Genomic DNA, 7,002 nt, shown 5'->3' on the forward strand with positions numbered 1-7,002 from the left:
TCAAGGATAGAAAACCATGATGTTCCTATGGTCTGGTGTAGTCTATGGTTGGCACTAGGTCATCCAACCAAGAAAAAAAGAAACTGGAGAAGTAATCATAATCTTAATAGCTGATATTCTTCTGGTATCTTCCTATTTTAAAATGAACTATCTCACAGAATATTCATAACCACCCTAAGAGGGAGATATTATTATTACCTCAATTTTTCATTTGAAGTAACTTGATCATGGTCTTATCCAGTAAGAGGCAGAGCTTCGAACCCAAGAGATCTGGTTCCAGAGCTCACATCCTCCATCAGCAACCTCTGCTGCCTTCAGATCATGATGGGCCTTGCAAGACATAATAAGAACTCCAGTGTTTATCCTACAGGTCAGAATTCTCAACGTATGTTCCCCACCCGAGACCTACTGAATTAGAAACTCTGGGGCAAGGCCTAGTAATCCACGATTTCAAAAGCCGTTCAGGTAATTCTGATGCTCGATAAAGTTTGAGAAGCTCTGATAAAGGCATGAAAAATCCTGTAATATGTTAAAGCAGAGAAATACAACTTAACCAGATGAAGTTTTCTGAAAACCAATCATTCTTTCCTCATGTGATCCCCTCAGAATGCAGACTCAAGCAACTTCATTGCCACTCTGAACCCACAGTTGCACACCAACACCCCGTGAGTTATGGAGAATGAAGTTAAAAATAAAGGTCACCCAAAGTGGCAGGACTAATGAGTGTCGCAGCCTTCTACAGGGAGCCCTAATCTCACTGCTAAATTGAAAGAGATAAAAATATCCTTTGTAATCTGATTGCAAGAAAATGCCCCTAACTGAACAGTTGTGACTTAAATTTTAATCTATTAGGCTTGTTTAGTTTTATGGGCAAAAAGTGTGCATAATATAACAGTTGTTGAAATTTATCATTTTCTTTGAATGGGGTATATTTTTCATGAGGAATAGTTGAAGTAATAATAATGACATATATGTATGTATATTTCTTAATTTCAAAATATATTCCATGTATCAGAGTTACATAAAATTTTCAGTTTTCTAGAAAGGGGCCAAATCATAATATGAATAAAAATACACTAACTCTACCTTATTAACTGTCAACTAAAGGAAGATTACCAAATCTTTAATTTGTAATCATTTTGTTTCTTTTCCACTAAATTACCCCCATTCCATTAACTTGCAGTAAAGCCTTCTTGCCCTACCAGTTTTTTTTTCATATTTTAATGCCCTTTAATATGACTTTTGAGTATCATGTTTATACTACTATAATTTATATACTAAAACTTCAATTACCCTAGAAACTGAAAATCGTGAAAAACTTTTCTAAAAAGCACATGTTTAAAAGTTCATTAAAATCACCAATATGAAAATAATTAATAGTGTACATTTTATTGAGGATATATTTGAAAATCTAACAGAGCCAATGACTAGTTTTTCATTTAACTTGACCTTAAAATAATCTTAAGGATAAAAAGTAAAAAGGACTTTAGCTGATGCCTGCCACGCCCCAAGGTGTAAGCAAAGAGAGACTTCCAATTTAGTCATATGGCCAGAGTTCAACATGCTGCACTTTATTTTTAATTCAAGGAAGAAAATATGGGCTTTACAAAATGTATACAATTTTATATTAGTGTATTTTTGTGTTTTATATTGTTACATTGTTGTGTTTTGTATTATTATATTGCATATATTGTAAAGAGTCAGTGTCTTTTAAGCTACCCTAACAATTTGGAAAAAAGGAATTTTCATTCTCATTAACTAATAGATATACACAGTAAGCCAAAAGGACGTGAGCACTCAAGGCCACATATCTGCTTTCTTCTACCTGGAATAATCCCCTGTCTCTTTCTCCTTCCCCCAACCCTTCCTCCCTACTAGTTCTTCATGACTCAGTCTTAACACAATTTTTTCAGGTGATCCTTTCCAGACTCCTGAACCCCATCAACCCTTTCCCACCAAACTAGGATAGATTCCTCTAAGCTCCCATAGTTATCTGTCCTTCATCTGTCCAACTTTTATAATAGTTGGAATTAAAATAGTAAAAAATAGCAGTTTTAATATCTGAATGTCTTCTAAGAGTAAAGAGACACTTTGACTTGTTTCTCATTATATCCTCAGCAAGTAGTATTGCTATCAATAGATACTAGCGGTGGGAGGGTAAGAAGTGGGAGGAAAGAGGGTAGAAGAGAAGGAAAGAAGAAAAGAGGGAAGGAAGTTGCAAGATAAGAGCTCCGACAGAAAAAAACAAGCACAGACTCGTGTTCTAAGCTAAACTCTCGTGACTAAACGTCACTGTATTTGGCTACGTGAACTCTAAAAACACTGGCTTAACCTACACCTCCATTATTAGGTGAATTATTATGTGTTTATTAGTGATAAGTGAATGGAGACATAGTTATTCACTTTAATACAAAATGACTAAAATATATTTTGGAAATCATCACATGAATAAGGATATTTCTGAAGGAGGAGGCGCATGGCTTATACCGCAGAATAGCCGGAGAAAAACCACTTAGGAGAGAAATGGTCTAATTCATCCACACCACTGACTTGGAACATTTCCAAGTGGATGCCTCTCTGATCTGGCTGTGGCTCCAGCAGACATGCCTAACATAAAGTGAAATGAGGATTGTGGAGAAGATGCCTGTATTTACTTAACCTGCATGTTTTTAGTTAGCTCTACCATGAGTGTACATTGCTTTCTACTTTTATTCAGCCCGAAAATCAACTCCTGGAAGTTTCTGCCAAAGAGTCAACTTTTCAGTCAAAATTATGAGACGTTTTACAAATCATCTATTCAACTGCATTCAACAAATATTTACTGAGCACCTATTATATGCCAGATAGTGTTCTAGATGTTTAGGACTCCTCAGGAACAAAATGGAATCAATAGATATGGAGCACTGTTCTGAGAGTGACAATAACACTAAATACGTAAATAGTACTAAATGACAGTAAGTACTAAAATGTATGAAATGTGATCTTTTCTCTCAAAAAATTTACAATCTTGAATGAGGGGGTTATAGTTGATAAACATAAAAATGGTGACCTGCCACGGGATAGCACATGAAGTCTCAAACCTTTTAGATGTCGAATACATGAATTTTTGTCAGAGAAGAGACAAGTTTGAACTTGGGGGTTAGGGAAGGCTTCACTAAAAAGCTAAGTCTTGAATGGAGACTCAGAGCCAAGTTTAGAAAAGCAGAGAAGGACATTTGGGGAGGAAAGAGAAAGATGGAGGCTGTATGTAATCTAATGTACAAGAACTTTTCTTGAAAATCATCTACTGTCTACATTTGTCAATTGAGCACCTGCTGTGTACTGAATATTATAATAAGCTGTGTGGCATATGCTGTCAAAGAGAAATTGCACTCTCAAAAGTTTAAGAACAAGTAAGAAACTTTTAAAAAGGTGCTGAAAAAGCAATAGAATGCAGTTTGGTGGAGGGAGACATTACTTAAGGCTAGTTATCAGAGAAGGCCTCGTGGAAAACAGCGTTCAACTGGGCCTTAAAAATTACGAACATGTGAAAAGAAGAAAATGACTTGAGGACAGAGTCAAGAAAGGAGCCTGATGGACTGGCAAAGAGATTAGAAACGGGGAAAGTCATTTCAAAGCTTATTGCAGTAGTTGACATAGAGGATAAAGACCAAAGTATTTTTTGATTGACTTTAACACTGTAGCTGGCCACATAGACTTTCTTATTCTTCTACTACCTCTTATAAATTATTTTGTCATAATATTTGAATCATCAAATCATAATTTGCAATTTTCTTTATTATTTAACATTTAGCACTTTCATTACATTAAGAATTTTCTTGTTTGATTTTATTTATTTATTTGGACCGGGTCCTGCTCTGTTGCTCAGGCTGGAGAGCAGTGGCTCCATTTTGGCTCACTGCAACCTCCACCTTCCAGCCTCAAGTGATTTGCTCACCTCAGCCTCCTGAGTAGCTGGGACTACAGGCACGTGCCACCATCCCTGGCTAATTTTTGTGTGTGTGTGTTTTTTTTTTGTGGAGATGGTGTTTTGCCAAGTTTCCCAGGCTAGTCTTGAAACTCCTCATCCTCCCAAAGTACTGGGATTACAGGCATGAGCCACCATGCCTGGCCTGAATTCTTAAATCTTTAGGTGTTTTTGAGTCCATATTCCATTATCAGAATTGATTAAATTGTCTTTATGACCATTTAATATTATTTTTATCATTACAACCTGATTTGTGACACATATTTCCTTAAATAGTGGTTAATGCTCATTTTAATCTATTTTCACCTTGCTATTGAAGCCCCTGTATCTGCTTCATCACTTAGACTTAGTGTGTTACATATATAGTTCTAATGATTTTAAGCTATACTCTATGTGGTGAGTTATTTATGTTAAATTATCAGAATAAAACAGTAAAATAAAAAACTCTGCTAGAATTGTACTCCAGCCATCTCATGTTCTATCTCTGACAATGGCACTAAAGAAGATTTTTGTGAATTATCCTCCTGATTCTCCTCCCTGAGGCCAACTTCAAAAGGTTAAGGATATACTCTAAGTAGCATAGTTATCCACAATAAATTTTATCTACAAAAGGGGCTGAGTATGTGCTACCTAAATGTTGGTATGTGAGGGTGACCTTGACCATGTGTGAAAGTGATGAGGTGTTTTTTTTTTTTGGTCAGTGCACTAAAACTTTTGCTAGCCTCACAGTCATCATGTCCTCATCAATGTATGTCCACCGTGGCAGGATATTTGACATCCAGAGTCAAAGTGGGAGAGATTGAGTATAGATTGAGCAGAGGTTTTGGTGAGAGAGGAGTTTGCTGCCTGGGTCACCTCTGCCACCTTTTAGGGCCCCAACTACTCACAGCAGTCCTAGAAAAGGTAAGGCAAAGAGGAGGGGAAAATATAGGAGTCCCCACTCTCTTCTGTCTATCCATTCTTAAATTTTAAAAATATTCACAGATAATCTACTTTGAGCAGGGACCATAGCATAAGTTAAAAACTTCTGCCATGAACCTTGACTCCATATAGTTTATAATCTAGTGGTTGTGACAAGTATAAAATGAATCATTATAGGAGTCATTATAATTGTGTCAAGTGCTACAGGGTAAAAGTACAGAGAGCTATAAGAGAGCAAGACTAGGGTGCTATGCTTAGGCAGCGTCCTGTTCCCCAGAACAGAAGAAAGCAGAGCCAGTTTTGTTTAAGCATAATGATGATTATCAGAATAAGTGATAACATTTTATTTTCTTAGAATAAGTGTGATATGGATAATATTATAACAATGGCAAGAAGTTAAGAAAACCATTGGCTATTTGATAAACTATGTACAAAATCTTGTTATTATAAAGGATGACAAGGAATCCCTGGAATTTTCCCCTGTAATCGTTTAATAATATATATTCCATACAAAAGAAGGAAACTCGTTGAAATCGTATGCACCTGTGTGGCTAGTCAATTATTCACGAAACATCATGGATTTGATATATATTTTCCCTACATAATCTCATTAGACAGTCAATTTGTAATGCTAAATAAAATATGCACAGGAACTTTAAACATAGCATGGCAGATATTTTCTGAACATTCACTTATTCACTTACTGTGGGGTATTTGGAAAAATCAGATGTGCACACTGATCATCTTAGCACATGTGCATCAGTCATACAGAACTGCCAATAAATATATTGCTTAAATAGTTATGGTTAAGAATAGAGACCCTGAGAATGAGAGAAGCTAGGAGTAGATTATATAAATAATTACAGAGCTACACCAAGATAATTACCAGGTCAGCCACAAAGTTATAATGACAAGAGTGACTTTTGATTATTTGTTCATTTGCTCCATTTCTAAGGATTCTTGAGATACATCTTATTGTATATTATTTCTAAATAAATGAGAAAGGGGAAGGTAGTAAATGCACATCACTGGAAGCAACTTAATCTCAGAAAAAAAAAACTGAGGTTTTTCTTTAAAAAGTCTTTTTTTATAGAGCAGTTTTAGGTTGAAAGCAAAACTGAGAGGAAGGTACAGAAACTTGTCATATACTCCCTGCCCCCACCCATGCATAGCCTCCCCCATTATCAACATCTCCCACCAGAGTGGTACGTTTGTTACAACTGATGAAAATATACTGACACATTGTTATTACCCAAAGTTTATATTTTAAATGTGCATAATTATACAAAACGTATGTTTAGACAAATGTATAAGAATGACGTATATCCATTATTATACTTCATAGAGTATTGCCATGGTCTGATAAATCCTCTGTGCTCATCCTATTCCTCCCTCCACCCCCAACTTTTGGTAACCACTGATCTTTTTTATCATCTCTATAGTTTTGCTTTTTCCAGAATATTAGACTATTGGAATCATAAACGTATTAATCACTGGCAGATAGGTAGCCTTTTCAGATTTCCTTCTTTCAGTTAACAAAAATCATGTAAGACTCTTTTTTCATGGTTTGATAGCTCATTTGTTTTTAGTGCTGAGTAATCCTTCATTATCTGGAGCTATAGGAGTCTAAGCATTCACTTACAAAAAACATTTTGGCAACTATGAATAAAGCTGCTACAAAATCTGTGTGCAGATTTTTGTGTGGACATAAGTTGGAGTAAAATAGTAAGGAGCCTGATTTCTGGATCGTATGGGAAGAAGATGCTTAATTTTGTAAGAAACTACCAAACTGTCTTCCAAAGTGGCTGTACCATTCTGCACTCCCAGCAGCAATAAATGAAAGTTCTTCTTCCTCCACATCCTCACAGATTTGTTGGTAGTGTTCTGGATTTGGGCCATTGTAATAGGTACATAGTGGTATCTTGCTTTAACAAAATCTAGATTTTATAAGCTCTTCTGGCTCACCCACTGGAAGTGAAGGCTACTTTTTCTCAATATGTTAAGTTCTTCCTTAGCACTTCTGGCTGATATTCCTTTCATAGGCTATAAAATTGGGTGAGTGAGAGAGGTCTGGTTTAGTCAGAAAGGAAACTCTTGTCTCAATTAGGGTCTCT

The sequence above is a fragment of the Saimiri boliviensis genome, chromosome 5, assembly GCF_048565385.1.
Source record: "Saimiri boliviensis isolate mSaiBol1 chromosome 5, mSaiBol1.pri, whole genome shotgun sequence".
In the NCBI taxonomy this organism is placed as follows: domain Eukaryota; kingdom Metazoa; phylum Chordata; class Mammalia; order Primates; family Cebidae; genus Saimiri; species Saimiri boliviensis.